Source organism: Triticum dicoccoides, chromosome 6A (genome assembly GCF_002162155.2).
Source record: "Triticum dicoccoides isolate Atlit2015 ecotype Zavitan chromosome 6A, WEW_v2.0, whole genome shotgun sequence".
In the NCBI taxonomy this organism is placed as follows: Eukaryota; Viridiplantae; Streptophyta; class Magnoliopsida; order Poales; family Poaceae; genus Triticum; species Triticum dicoccoides.
Window position 1 is genome coordinate 285,619,555 of NC_041390.1, and position 16,666 is coordinate 285,636,220.

Sequence of the window (16,666 nt, forward strand, 5' to 3'; positions counted from 1 at the left end):
CGTGGTTCTATACTTAGTGATGCCGTTGGAGTTGATGGACTGACTTATCTTCCAAGCCTTCCGCTGTTATCGTTATTAGATGGCCTTAAGCCATATTTATTGTAATAAGTTCTCTTTTGAGACACTCGATGTAATAAGTGTGTGATTGCTACTCTGATATAAATCCTTCGAGTACTGTGTGGTGTCAGCATTACTGATCCAGGGATGACACCGGAGCACAGAGATCAGACTGTTTGAGGTCTGGTCGCTACAGAGATGGTATCAGAGCACACGCTAACTGTAGGACACGACCACTAAGCTAAAGACCTAGATCACTACTCACTCTCTTCTCTTCTGACTTCTCATCTTTTCTACTCTTTAGGATGGCGGATGCAAGGAACAAGTTCACCCAACTAGATGAGGACACACCCTTTGGACGCCACTTGAAGGAAGTCACTAGATACCTGAACATAGGAATACCAAGCTTCACGGGAACCTACAACGCCACTTTACCTAAAGAAGAGCGCTGGATGATTCAAGTTCAAGTTCCAGGAAGGACGTTCATGCCAGTCACTGAGCCCATAGAGTTTTCTTTTGATGCACCAACTTGGAGTCTAGGAAAGAGTATGGCAGCTCACATCGCCATGGGACGCATTGGAGAAGTCTACCGCAAGGATCTCAAGGATACTATCTACCAGATTTGTGGGCGCCGAGATGAACACTGGGAGATGATCAGCACTAGGAAAGATAGATCAATTGCAGCTTTTATTCAGGAGTTAAATCAGCACATTTGACGACAGGAGAATCAGATGTGCGCTGACATGATAGATCTGAAGAAGGCTAAGACTAGAATCAAGGAACTGGAGGAAGAACTCAAGGCTACACGCGAAGATTATGAAGAAGAAATTGAAGTATTGGTGGATAAGAATGCCGACCTAACTATGAAGCTAGCAGTATTTATGGGAGGCCCGACACCAGTAGATGAAGACGAGGAACCCAAGGAGATTAGCCCGGAAGACTACATCATCATTGACGGCACCGACTCGGAACAAGATAGTAGCAATGATGACTATGTTGATGAAGCAGGAGCAGATATCATGGAGTCTACAACCGTAGAATATTTCTAGTAGACCACCTCATCAGTAGTAGTAGTCCACCATGTAAATTTAGTAGTCCGAGCACTTTGCGATAGTTAGATCGATTGTATGCCTTTGTTTGTTTGATTGAAGTGAATTGTTTGCTTTTGCCTCATGTGCATATGGGTAGTGTTTTCTCTTTAGACCCCCTCTATTCTTATATCTCTTCTTTTCTAAACCTTCAGATGCCTCCGAGACGTGACCCCGGATTTGCCTTTCCGCCGGAGCTCACCCAGTTGATCCAGCAGCAAAACACCTTGATGCAGTTGCTAGTTCAGAATCAGAATCAGGGGAACAACAACAACAATCCACCACCACCACCTGTTGACCACTTAGCCCGTTTTCTTAGGCTGAATCCGCCGGTGTTTTCCAGTAGCACCGAGCAGATAGTAGCAGATGATTGGCTCCGCAAGATAGCTAGGGAGTTGACCACAGCAGGATGCACAGATGCGGAGAAGGTGAAGTTTGCCGCACATCAGTTAGAAGGACCCGCAGCATCCTGGTGGGAGAATTTCACAGCCACCTTCCCAGTCGACATAGTCACATGGGACCAGTTTCAGCAGGCTTTTCGTACTACCCATGTTTCAGCAGGAGCAATGGCCATGAAGAAGCGTGAGTTTCGTAACTTGCGCCAAGGAGGACGGACAGTTGGCCAGTATGTGGAGGAGTTTAGTAAGCTAGCATGTTATGCCCCAGACGATGTTGCTACGGATGCAGCTAAGCAGGAGAAATTCCTGGAAGGATTGAATGATGAGTTGAGTATGAAGTTGATGGTAGCCACCTTCAACAACTACCAGGAGTTGGTAGACTGTGCTCTTATGATTGAAGGGAAGCAACAGCAAATTGAGAACCGCAAGAGGAAGTATGGACAAGGAAAGTATAATTCAGGAGCTCAGCAGAAGCCTCGATTTACCCCTAGACCGGGAGGACATTTTCAGCATACCCATGGAGTAGGTAGCTCGCACAATCACAATGGGACCAAGAATGGTAATGGGAATGGAGGAAGCAATGGCCATAACTGCAGCACCCCATCAACCCCAGCCAAGAAGGGCTTGAGCCAAGTCACTTGCTATAAGTGTTCGAAGCCAGGACATTACGCAAATGAATGTCCTGAAGGCCAAAACGGTAATGGAAGTTCTGGAAAGAAGCCGAACCCTTTCAACAGGGGACAGGTGAACCACGTTAATGTGGAGGTGGTTGAAACTCAGCCCGATGCAGTAATAGGTAAGTTTTTGGTTAAGTCATTTACTGCACTCATTCTTTTTGATACTGGTGCATCGCACTCATACATATCAAGGGGATTTGTGGAAAAGTATAACCTACCAACCCAAGCCCTTAGGTCAACCATGTTAGTAACTTCGCCAGGAGCAGAGTATGTGCCTAGTCTATGGTGTGATCGGTTACCATTAAGGATTGGTAACTATGTTTTTCCCTCAGACCTAGTAGTATTGGAATCTCAAGGATTGGATGTGATATTAGGCATGGATTGGTTATCAAAGTATGAAGGGAATATCGAGTGTGCTAGTAAGTCAATTTTTCTTACCACGCCAGAAGGGAGAAGGATCAAGTATGTATCCCGGCATGTGCCAAACAGGACACAAGTAAGTTCCTTATCAGGAGTTGGACCTCAGACAAAGGAGATTGTTGGAGCTCATCAAGGATTATGATATGAGATTGCATTATCATCCCGGGAAGGCTAATGTGGTAGCTGATGCATTAAGCCGCAAGAGCCATGTCAACATGTTAATGACGGGAGAAATACCCAAGGAGTTAGCAGAAAATCTTCGTGAACTATGTTTGGAAATAGTTCCGAGATGCTATGTGGCAGCATTGGAGATTCAGTCAACCTTGATGGATAGAATCAGAGAAGCTCAGAAAACTGACAAAGAGATTGCCGCTATAAAGGAGAAACTGAGCAAAGGAAAAGCTAAAGGATTTCGTGAGGATGAGCACGACACCCTATGGTTTGAAGACCGTGTTTATGTACCCAATGACCCGGAGATCAGAAAGTTGATTCTGCAAGAGGCACATGATTCACCGTATTCGATTCACCCAGGAAATACCAACATGTATTTGGATTTGAAGAATATTTTCTGGTGGACCGGAATGAAGAAGGATATTGCGAAGTATGTAGCAGTTTGTGACGTATGTCAGAGAGTAAAGGCAGAGCATCAGAAGCCAGCAGGATTGTTGCAACCATTGCCGATACCCAAATGGAAGTGGGATAATCTAGGCATGGATTTTATCACGGGATTACCAAGGACTCGTTCAGGCTATGACTCGATTTGGGTTGTAGTTGATCGATTGATGAAGGTAGCTCATTTCATCCCAGTAAAGACCACTTACACCAGTGCTAAGTTGGCAAAGATATACATGACCAGGATCGTATGTTTGCATGGAGTTCCGAGGAGCATCGTATCAGATAGAGAAACCCAGTTTACCTCAAAGTTCTGGAAGCAGTTGCATGAGACTTTGGGTACTAGGCTGGAATTTAGTACAGCTTTTCATCCGCAGACAGATGCATAGACCGAGAGAGTCAATCAGATTTTGGAGGATATGCTGAGAACTTGTGCGGTAGATTATGGATCTAGTTGGGATGATAATTTGCCATATGCAGAGTTCTCTTACAATAATAGCTATCAGACTAGTTTGAAGATGGCACCTTTCGAAGCTCTGTACGGAAGGAGGTGCAGGACACCGTTGTCATGGAACGAAGTTGGACACCGCCAGTTGTTTGGACTAGATCTGATTAAAGAGTCTGAACAGAAGGTGAAGTTGATTCGCGATAGGCTCAAGGTAGCCCAGTCTAGGCAGAAGAGCTACGCAGATTCTAAACGCAAGGAAACAGTTTACGAAGTCGGAGACAGAGCTTATCTTCGAGTATCCCCACTTCGAGGGATTAAGCGCTTTGGAGTTAAGGGGAAGTTAGCGCCATGATTTGCAGGACCATATCGAGTTTTGGAGCATATGGGAGAAGTGGCTTACAAGTTGGAATTGCCAGGAGGATTGACAGGAGTTCATGATGTGTTCCATGTTTCTCAGTTGAAGAAGTGTCACGCGGAGATGGCTGACATACCTTTGAGAGACACAGTGCCATTGGAAGCAATTCAGTTGGATAACAATTTGACCTATGAGGAGAAACCAGTCAAGATTCTTGAGTTTGCCAGCCGAGTCACTCGCAGCAAGGTAATCAAGTTTTGCAAAGTTCAGTGGAGCCACCACACGGAGGATGAAGCCACCTGCGAGCGAGAGGAAGATTTGCTCAAAGACCACCCTCACCTATTTTCTAGCCAACCCGAATCTCGAGGGCGAGATTCATCTTAAGGGGGGTAGGTTTGTAACATCCCAAATTTTCAATTTGGAATGTTATACATTAGGTCATCATGCATATCATGTTTTATTTTGATTTTGGTTTTGATCCTAGAAAATCCTAAGCAACTCAAGGACCCACAGAGAGAGTTGGGGATTTCATTATTTACATATTTGAGTTTTCTCAAATTATGTAAATAGGATCATTTGATTTTATTTATTTTATCATCAATTATTTCTATTACAAAAATATGAGAGTGGGAATAAAATGACTTTCCCAAAATATAGAAATATTGAGGATTTAATAAAAAAATCAAATAAGATTTATTTCGGAGTTTTTTGGTATTTTTATTTGAATTTAGGAAAAATGTGCGTTTTTCAAAGTTGTAGTTTGGTCACAAATAAATGTTCACTTTTTCGGGCTTGATTTTAGAAGCCCGGGAAAATTTATTTCGTGAATTTTGGAGTCCGTTTAGTATTTCTTTTTATTTTTCTTCCGAGCAGAATTTTTTTTTTTAAAAACGCGGAACCGACTATGGGCCGTACTCGGCCAGGACACCGCCGGCCGAGGCCTTTATAAGCCACCGCCCCGGGGCCCGAGAGAGCCCAGCCGCCCCAGCCGAAACCCTAACCCTAGCCCAGCCCCGCCGCCGCCGCCGGAGCCGCGCGTCGCCCGAGGTTTGCCGCCCTTGAAATCCGTGCCGTTTTTTTTAAAAAAAATTCTGTTCGTCGTTTTTCTTTTTTGTCGGATTTTCCGCGGTTATTTTCTGATCGCGATCTCTGATCCGATTTTCGTTTTGGTATAACTTTTCGCTCGTTTATCGGAATCAGGCGATTCAAGCGCCTGGAGTCTCGTCTCGAAACCCTCTTTCCGAATAATCAACTTAAACAAGTTTTTGCTACTGTAAAATTTGCCTTAGATCCAGATTACTAGAATGAAGTTGTTTTCTTTCGCCGTTTGATTTCTTTTGCTTCATTCGATTTGATTCTTTTTGCAAACCAGGGTTCTTAAGTTGAACTTTCTGGTTAGATCTTCTATTTGAGTTTTACCTGTGCATTAGATGAGTACTTATTGTATGCTTGTTTGTTTGTCTGCGATAGAATACCCGGAGTGCGCCGCCTGTTACTTTGAATCTCTAGGTTTCGCGGATCATCAGCAAGGCAAGTAACACTTTGATCATACCTTTTTCTACAACCCAGTTTTATTGCATTAGATCAATCCTCACACATTGCATGATTAGGATCTAATTAAATTGTGGGATGGGAAGTAGATGAGGTAGTACCTATTACCCGTTTTAATTTCAAACCTTTGGGAGTTACTTCTACGTTTGCTTATTATGCCATGCTATGCTAGTAGACATGGATTGGGTGAGTGATATCCATGACAGATGTGAGATTGTTAATTAATGGTTTATCTAAGGTGGCAACCTAACACACATCTGGGTGGATTAAGGCACCTGGGTATTCCAGGACTTGCCTGTTTTTCTTTCGGACCGCCACCCAGGCTCAAAGGGATCATGAGATTATTCAAACTAGAAACTTCCGTGTGCAGCCACAAGCCATTATGGGCTCTAGCATAGTTGACTAAGTTGTGCAAACTCTTACAGTGGTAGACTAGCAGATGTAGGGGATGTAGGTGGTACGGTCTACCCGATCGTAAGGTGCTAGCGCTTCTGAAAGACTATGTCTCGGTCATCCGTTTCTCAAACACCATGTAGTGCGAGAAATCCAACGGAGGCGATCGAGTCTTCTGAGGAAAAGTGCGCAAACCTCTGTAGAGTGTAACAAACTAATCATGGTTAGCCATGTCCCCGGTTATGGACAATCTTGAGTATCTAGTACCTGGATTATCATGTGAATCTCAACATGTTACTCTAAAGTTAATTTTGTTGGGTTCTAATTATGTTACTTAATTGGGATTGAGAATGCTGTCAACCATTCTCAAAGTTTAACAACCACCATGATAGTAATTAATTTTATTCCTTTGAAGTAGGGAAAAATTGGCTTTACGCAAAAACTGTAACCATAGAGCTTTCCACCAGCCAAATATGCATATAGTATAGCTGTTTCATTCCATTACTCTCTATGTGTTACCTTGCCAGCATATTCCATGTGCTGACCCATTTTCGGGCTGCAACGTTAATGTTGCAGACTTTTCAGACGACGATTGAGGAGTTTTAGGTCGTGGTTCTATACTTAGTGATGCCGTTGGAGTTGATGGACTGACTTATCTTCCAAGCCTTCCGCTGTTATCGTTATTAGATGGCCTTAAGCCATATTTATTGTAATAAGTTCTCTTTTGAGAAACTCGATGTAATAAGTGTGTGATTGCTACTTTGATATAAATCCTTCGAGTACTGTGTGGTGTCAGCATTACTGATCCAGGGATGACACCAGAGCACAGAGATCAGACTGTTTGAGGTCTGGTCGCTACAAATTGGTCGGCAACAAAGTCACCTATGTTAGAGTATATTGACTCAGGAGTCAAGTGAGATCACTTGATCATAGGTCATACTCATCGTTTAAGCTCAAAATGGGGTTACCATTTTTCGTTTAAGCTTTTTGATGTATTCACATCTTGTCGAGTTGCTTTGACTCATGACCTGGAGTAAAGCTTCTCTAAGATGGAATAACATGCCTTGGGTGGTGGTGTTGATCATGATCATGTAGTTGAACTTGTGTGGGTTGCTCAAGGTTGATGTAGCTCATCAAGAGTTGGGAGCACCACTTGGAGTTTGAGTTCATCTACCTACATGGGTTAGTTTTTGCAAGGAAGAGCACTTGTGTATCCAAAATGACAATCATGAAATTCAACATAGAATTTGTCAAAGGATATGTTTGAATGGTTACGTGCTTCCTTGTCTTCATCCACCATTGTGTAGAGACTTGATGATATAGAAATTGCTCAAGATGTGAGTGAGTTGCAATCTCATAGATTTAGATTCATCCAAGTACCTACACGGGTTAGATAACATGCAAGGTGCAAATATATCCAAGACATAAGATAGTCAACATAAGAGAACTATCAAGAATTATTCATAGGCTCATGCCTTGCATGTATCAAATGGAGTTCCTACTCCAAGTTTGAAGCATCAATGATGTTCAATTCACCTCTTAACCTGCAAAACACTTTATCATCAAGTGGTTTCGTGCATATATCAGCTAACTGCTTTTCGGTGCGAACATGCTTAAGATTAATGTCCCCTTTGGCAACATGATCTCGAATGAAATGATGACGAACTTTAATATGCTTAGTTCGAGAATGTTGCACGAGATTGTGAGTAATCTTAATAGCACTTTCATTGTCACAAAGTAACGGAACATGTTTCACAGATATCCCATAATCTTTAAGAGTTTGGGTTATCCAAAGTAATTGAGCACAACATGATCCAGCGGAAATGTATTCCGCTTCGGCGGTGGATAAGGATACCGAGTTTTGTTTCTTGGAAGACCAAGACACAACAGATCTACGAAGAAATTGAGAAGTACCCGAAGTGGACTTTCTATCAACCTTGTCACCGGCATAGTCCGAGTCGGAGTAGCCAACAAGATTGAAGGAGGCCCTCTTTAGATACCAAATGCCAAAAATTGGTGTATGGATTAAGTATCTCACTATCCTTTTCACGGCCTTAAGATGACATTCTTTAGGAGCGGCTTGATATTGTGCACACATGCACACACTTAGCATAATATCGGTACGTGAAGCACATAGATATAACAATGAACCAATCATAGAGCGATAAACCTTTTGATCAACCGGTTCACCATCTTTGATTAAATCAAGATGTCCACTAGTAGGCATGGGTGTAGTCATACCTTTGCATTCTTGCATATTGAACTTCTTGAATAAGTCCTTGGTGTACTTCGTTTGAGAGACAAAGTTACCTTCCTTAGTTTACTTGATTTGCAAACCAAGAAAGAATTTGAGTTCACTCATCATTGACATCTCAAACTTCTCCGACATTATCTTTCCAAACTTTTCACTAAAATTAGGGTTAGTTGATCCAAATATAATATCATCGACATAAATTTGGCACACAAATATTTCTCCATTAACCCTTTTAGTAAAAAGAGTAGAATCTATTTTTCCAATTTCAAAGCCTTTTTCAATAAGGAACTTGGTCAAGCATTTATACCATGCTCTAGGAGCTTGTTTAAGACCATAAAGATCTTTGTGAAGTTTGTAAACATGATTAGGTTTCTTAGGATTGACAAATCTGGGAGGTTGCTTAACTTAAACTTCCTCCTCTATTTCACCATTTAGAAAAGCACTTTTAATGTCCATTTGGTACAAGGTGATATCATGATGATTAGCATAGGCAAGTAAGATGCGAATGGACTCAAGTCTAGCAATGGGGGCATATGTCTCACCATAGTCCATACCTTCGACTTGAGTGTAGCCTTGGGCGACGAGACGTGCTTTGTTGCGAACTACTTGTCCATCTTCATCTTGCTTGTTGTGAAACACCCATTTGGTACCAATGATGTTGTGGTTGTTGTCAGGCTTCTCAACTAATGTCCAAACCTGATTTCTCTCAAAGTTGTGTAGCTCTTCATTCATGGCCTTTATCCAATCCGGATCTTCCAAAGCTTCTTCAACCTTCATAGGTTCAATGCTAGAGATGAATGAACAGTGTTCACAAAAGTTAGCTAAACGAGTTTTTGAGCGAGTGATTCTCCCAGTTTGGATATCATTGTAGATTTGCTCGACGGGATGGTCTTTAGCAATTCTTGCTCGAACTCGTGAAAGCTTTTGCTTGGATCTTGGTTGAACATATTCTTCATCTTGTTCTTCTTCTTGGCCTTCTTCATTATTGACGTTGTCATTCTCTTGTCGTGGTGGAGAAGGAGGTTGTTGGCGTTCATCTTGGTGCACTTCCTCGTTTTCTTCATCTTGGTGTGTTCCACTTGTGGATGCTTCCGTATCAACTCTTGGTTCACCTTGTCGTGAGGTAGAAGCTTCCACTTGGATGGACGAGGTACTCTCCTTCACCTCCGTTGGACGAATCTTGCCAATAGACAAGTCTTGAATTGCTTCCGAAGGGTCTTTGTCTCCTACATCAATTGGCAATCGCTCTACTTGCGAGCCGTTAGATTTGTCAAACTTCACATCAACCGTCTCTTCAACCTTTCGGGTGAAATTACTATAGACACGGTATGTGTGAGAGTTTGAGCCATAACCAAGTAGGAAACCTTCTTGAGACTTAGGAGCAAATTTAGAACGACGATGCTTATCAAGAATGTAGCACTTTGAGCCGAATACTTGAAAGTATCCAACTTGTGGTTTTTTACCGGTGAGGAGCTCGTATGCCGTCTTGCCGAGTAGCTTGTGAAGATAGAAGCAATTTGTTATATGACAAGCTGTCTCAACCGCTTCCACCCAAAAGTGCTTTGGAGTCTTGTACTCATCAAGCATCATTCTCGCCATTTCGATGAGTGTCCGGTTCTTCCTCTCAACAACTCCATTCTGTTGAGGTGTGTACGTAGCCGAGAACTCATGTGAAATCCCTTCTTCTTCAAGAAAGGTGTCCACATTTGCGTTCTTGAACTCCGTTCCGTTGTCGCTGCGAACCTTCTTGATTTTCACTTCAAATTGATTTTGGGCCTTCCTAGCAAAGTTTTTGAAAATCTTTTGGACCTGTGATTTATCATCGAGAAAGAACACCCACGTAAATCTTGAAAAATCATCAACTATAACTAGACCAAAAGAATTTCCACCAAGACTTTTGTAAGCGTTAGGACCAAAAAGATCCATGTGAAGTAGCTCGAGTGGCCTCCTTGTGGTCATGATGTTCTTCACGGGATGCCTTCCTCCAACCCGTTTACCTGCTTGACAAGCACTGCAAAGTCTATCCTTATCAAATATGACATCGTTAACGCCAAGGATATGATTTCCTTTAATAAGCTTGTCAAGGTTTCGCATACCAACATGACCTAATCGTCAATTAAGCAAGTTCTAGGTTCTAGGTTGAGCCTTTTTAGTGAAATCAACAATGTAAAGATCACCTCTGTGTATACCGGTAAAGACTATTTTACGATTATCTCTACGAAACATTTGTCAATCTACTTCAGTAAATAGGACATTGAAACCGAAATCAGCAAGTCTAGATACTGAAAGTAAATTGTAGCCAAGAGATTCAATGAGCATGCCATTTTGTATGGAGCTATCATGTGATATGGCCACCTTACCGAGGCCAACCACCTTACCCTTTGAGTTGTCGCCAAAAGTGAAATACTTTCAAGGACCATCGTTTTTAGCAAGCTCACGAAACATGTCTTTATCTCTGGTCATGTGATCGGTACATCCACTATCAAGAACCCATTCCTTCCCTCCTGCCATATATCCCCGAAGATTTGCCATAAGACCAAAGTGTCTCATTGCACCATCAAGATCAAAATCACTATCATCATCCTCGTCAAAGTATCCATGTTCAACATCATCATGTGGTGGATCAAATCCTAGAGAGGGTGATTCCTTAGAGTGAGTTTGACAATGATCTTCTTTATGAATTTTAATAGCTTCGGAAATAATACCACTAATAATTCCAACATCTCCTTTGGCACGCATAAGGTTTGTAAGCTCAAATAGACAATCACCAAACATAGGATCATTGGAATTCATCTTACTCAAGGCAATAGACTAATGGAGAATTTCATCTAGATTTTTCAAGGAATAATTTGGAAAGCGTTCCTCAAGAAATTTCCATATGGTGTAGGCACACTTAAGAGTAGGCAAACATCCAATCAAGTTTCTAGGCAAGCCTCTAGTGATAAGATTAACAGTTCAAAGATTGTGAATCATGTCAATTGACTCATCAAGGGTACGATGCATGGGATCAACATGAGGTGCACAAGGGCTAGAAATATACTTGTTCAAATGATATTCATTGAAAATCACAAGCATCTCATTTTTCCACTCATGAAAATACTCTCCATCAAGTATAGGCACTCTATGTCTAAGATTCCCCAAAGTAGACTCATCCATCTTCCTCCAATGGTGTTTAAACCAAAGCATTGGAAACCAAAGCTCTGATACCAATTTAAAGGATCGAGAAGAGGTGTCTAGAGGGGGTGATTAGACACTAAGTACCAAAAGTTGCAGTTTTTAATTTCTTTAAGTTGAAGTGGAGTTTTGGCACAAGTTTAACAAACACAATACATATCAAGCAAGCATGCAAAGAGTATATGAGCAGTGGAAAGTAAAGCATGTAACTTGCAAGAATGTAAAAGGATGGGATTGGAGTGTGCAAACGCAATTTGGAGACGCGGAGATTTTTGAGACGTGGTTCCGCTAGGTGGTGCTATCGTACATCCACATTGATGGAGACTTCAACCCACGAAGGGTAACGGCTGCACGAGTCCACGGAGGGCTCCACCCACGAAGGTTCCACAAAGAAGAAACCTTGTTTATCCCACCATGGTGTCGCCCACGAAGGACTTGCCTCACTAGCGGTAGATCTTCACGTAGTAGGCGATCTCCTTGCCCTTACAAACTCCTTGGTTCAACTCCACAATCTTGTTGGAGGCTCCCAAGTGACACCTAGCCAATCTAGGAGACACCACTCTCCAAGAAGTAACAAATGGTGTGTTGATGATGAACTCCTTGCTCTTGTGCTTCAAATGATAGTCTCCCCAACACTCAACTCTCTATCACAGGATATGGATTTTGTGGAAAGAAGATTTGAGTGGAAAGCAACTTGGGGAAGGCTCAGAATCAAGATTCATATGGTAGGAATCGAATATCTTGGCCTCAACACAAGTGTAGGTGGTTCTCTCTCAGAAAATGTATGTTGGAAGTGTCGGCACGTTCTGATGGCTCTCTCCACGAATGAAGAGGAGGTGGAGGGGTATATATAGCCTCCACACAAAATCTAACCGTTACACACAACTTGCCAATCTCGGTGGGACCGAATTGGTAAACTCGGTCGGACGGATTCAGCAAATCTAGTGACCGTTAGGATTTTTGGTGGGACCGACATGCAACTCGGTAGGACCAATATGGTTAGCGTTAGGGCATAACATAATCTCGGTGAGACCGATTACACAAACTCGGTGAGACCGATTTAGGTAATAAGCTAACCAGAGAGTTGGTCAGGTAAACTCGGTGGGACCGATTCGCTCAATTCGGTGAGACCGAAATGTTACGAAAAGGAAACAGAGAGTTTACATTGCAATCTCGGTAGGACCGATTATGCAAACTCGGTGAGACCAATTTTGCTAATAGATCCATACAGAGAGATTGCAATCCCATCTCGGTGAGACCGATTTGCCTAGGGTTTGTGGCAGTGGCTATCACATCTGAACTTGGTGGCGCCGGATAGAAATAATCGGTGGGGCCGAGTTTGACTTTTGGTTTAGGTCATATGTGGATGTGAGAAAGTAGTTGAGGGCTTTGGAGCATATTACTAAGCACTTTGAGCAAGAGCCTCATTAAGCAACACCTCATCCCTTCTTGATAGTATTGGCTTTTCCTATAGACTCAATGTGATCTTGGATCACTAAAATAGAAAATGTAGAGTCTTGAGCTTGGAGCTTGAGCCAATCCTTTTGTCCTTAGCATCTTGAAGGGGTTCCACATCCTCTAGTCCATGCCACTTCATTGTTGAACTTATCTGAAACATACTAGGTAAAAGTGTTAGTCCAACAAGAGATATGTTGACATTAATTACCAAAACCACCTAGGGAGAACTTGTGCTTTCACAACAATTGGTGAAAAGTTTGCTAGGTTCAATTTCGAGTTGAACTGTTCATATAAAGAACGACTTCTTATTCTATGAATGAAATCTATGCTTAATTACTGAATTTTAGTTGCAAAAATTAGATACTGCTAGTGATTTTTAGCTTCATATTTTGACAAGTCACAGTGTTACAAGGTTGACAAATGGCAATGTTACTAGATCAACAAATGTCAATCTTTCCAGTTTGACAAATGGCAACATACCCAATATGACATATGCATATCTTACCAATTTTTTTGTAAGTGGTTGCACATGGGTCATCCAGAAGAACCATTTGCGTTGAAGAGATGCACAAATCCTGCTCTCACTTTGCATACGGGTGTTCTATCTAAAATGTTTGCGATCAAGAGCTGCACAAATCCTGCTTGGCACATTTTCCCTTGGCATCCTAGGGAAGCCGTCGGTTTGCATATGGGTGTTCTAACTAAAACATTTGCGATGACTGTTTTATATTTAAAAACCATTGACGTTTTTTCAAAAGAAAATCATTTGATAAGTCTATACATCAAGAGAGAAAAATGCAAGTTCTCTCAAATCATATCTTTCATTCAGTCATACTGCCAATTTATATTCACATGATCAAGATACAGTATTAAAGCCAAGAAAAAACTATTTCCAACGGTGGCGAAGGCGGCGTGCCGCGCCATCGTTGTCGTTGTCGTCCTCTGGGATGTCGTTGTTGAAGTGTTCAATGCAGCACATAATGTTCTTCACTTGTAAATCAGACATCATGTCGTCGCGCAATCGACGGGCGGGGCGCGAGTGGACGGAAGCTGGTGACGCTGAGAGGTAGCGGTCAATGGCGGCATCCCATGCCGCTGAGGGGGGCACGCACACGGGCACGGGCCCGGTGGGTGCAGCCGAACGCACGGGGACTGGCGCCGCGGTGGTGGAGTGGTGCGCACTGGCACGGGCGCTGGTGCTGGCATGTACACGAGCTCGCGCGGGTCCGCGGAGTCCTCGCTGACGCCCGTGGCTTCCCAGCTCTGTGATAGTGCTCGACGACCAGCCCGTCAATGCTACGGGGATGGTCACTGGCGCAGGCGCGGGGATGTGAGCTGGGACGGGAGCGGGGGCAGCAACCGCCACGGCCAGCTCGTTCTGGGCCATGTCTATGAGGCTCCATTCCTCCTTATTTGCTATCTCTACCGGCTCGGAGTCGACTTCACCAAACTTGAAGACTAGTGGCAGATGATCCTTCTGCGCCATGGCGTTGGTGGAGGTCTGCGGGAGCGAGGGGAATGGGAGGCGAACAGTAAGGCCGCCCGTATTAAGCAGTGGCTCGGGCGCCATTAGTGGAGAGGAAGGCGGGCAGCCATGGAAGTCAAATGGGCTCGCGTCCAAGTGAGCATGCGCAGCGTACAGCTCACACGCTTCTCGGTGAGCCTGCGCATTGGAGGCCAACTTGCATGCCTCTCGGTCAGCCTGTGCACCGGACTGCGCTCGCACGCCTCCCGTTCAGTCAAGCAGATATCCGCACGGCACCTCCTATAGCCATTAAAATGAAGACACGTGGCGTCATGTGAATGGTTAATGTAACGCACATGATTTGAATTATACAAATTTTTGCGATGTTACAGTGGCAGCTATTTGTTTCAAAATGCCTTTGTTGGCTGTTATTCGAGTGCGCCTTCTCTCAAAATGGATACAAAAAATACCAGAGTATGTCAGGTGCCATTCCATGATAGCATGCCAAGTTTCATGAATTTCAGACGAGTTTTGTATTTGCTAGAATTTAAAAACAAAGTATCTCAAAGTTTTGCCGGCAATCAACGGTGCCATAGTGTTTGAAATTCATTCCCATTTCTTGCATGGCACCTAAGCATGAACCCAAGTACAAAGATTTGATTTTTCAACCAATTTATATGCACTGGAGCATGTGCATGTAGTTTAAGCTTGAATTATGCACATAAAATTCCTAGAAAATCCAGTTAATGTATAAAAATGTCCAAACGAACTTCCAAAATTTAACACAACACTCCTGTTGTTCTATGTTGACACTGGAAAAATTTTGAAAGCAGTAAGAGGCAGCGGATATCATTTCATCCCCAAAGGTGGCACATTCCCTACAGAAACCATCAGGCTTGTTCTGAGAAGCTCTGGTTTGTGAGAAGAGTATACCCAAACCTGCCCCAAATGGGACAAAAAATTTACCATGGCATGTTGATGCCGCTCCATGATAGCATCCCAAGTTTCATGAATTTCACACGAGTTTTGGATAACTAGAATTTTAAAACCAGGTATATCAATGTTTGCGGCCAAGTGACAGTGGCAGGGTGTTTGACATTCATTCACATTTCTTGCATGGGACCTAAGCATGCAACCGAGGGCACAGATTTGAATTTTCAACCAATTTATATGCATTAGAGCATGTGCATGTAGTTCAATCTTGAATTATGCACATAAGTGCATTGAAAACTCAATTAATGCATAAAAATGTCCAAACGAACCCCAAAAAATCCGAAAAATTGACACAACACTCCTGTTGTTCTATGTTGACACGAGAAATTTTTTGAAAGCAATAAGAGGCAATGGATATCGTTTCATCCCCAAAGGTGGGACGTTCCCTAGCAAAACCATCATGCTTGTTGTGAGAAGCTCTTGTTTGTGAGATGCATATACCCAAACCTGCCCTAAATGGGACAAAAAATTTACCATGGCATGTTGATGCCACTCCATGATAGCATGGCAAGTTTCATGAATTTCAGACGAGTTTTGGATTTACTAGAATTACAAAAGCAAGTACCTCAACATTTGCCGAAGAGCTATAGTGCCGTGTTTTTCGAAATTCATCCCCATTTCTTGCACGGGACATAAGCATAAACCCATGGACACATATATGATTTTACAACCCATGTTGGTACATCGGAGCATGTGCATGTGCTTCATTTTGAAATGTGCACCTGAAATGGCTAGAAAACCAATTTAATGTATAAAATTTCCAAAAGAACCCTAAATAATTGCAATTTTTTTACGACATACATATAGTTGCATGTTCACTGCAGATAAAAGGTCTAGCAATTCAAACATAGTCCATTGCCGATGTGGCCCCATTATGTAATTCAAATCAAGATGAAAAATCAAGTAGATCCCACACAGTTTAATATCACCAACCGTGTGCGATGCGGTACAAAATATCCCGGAGCACCGTCGGTGTATAGTACGCCTATGGCTTACGCGAGAAGGTGCGTCTGCTGCAGTTCATAGCCGGCGTGTCAAGCACACTAGCTCGCTCCCTAAATATCATTTCACTGTTCAATCATCACCAGTGAAAGATGGGGACGTGGACCCATGTTGTGAGGGCAATTTCGGCAGCCCACTCTGGCGAGAGCACGGCCGCAGCCACCATGCGCATGCTAACAAGGTGCATGAGCGCGGCCGCAATCTGCGTTCGGGCGGCCAAGGCAGCCCAAACGGCCACTGTTGCTTCTTAGGTGGTGGCGGCAACATCTGCCTCGGGGATAGCAACTGGCGAGAGCGGCACATCAGCTGACTGTTCTGTAG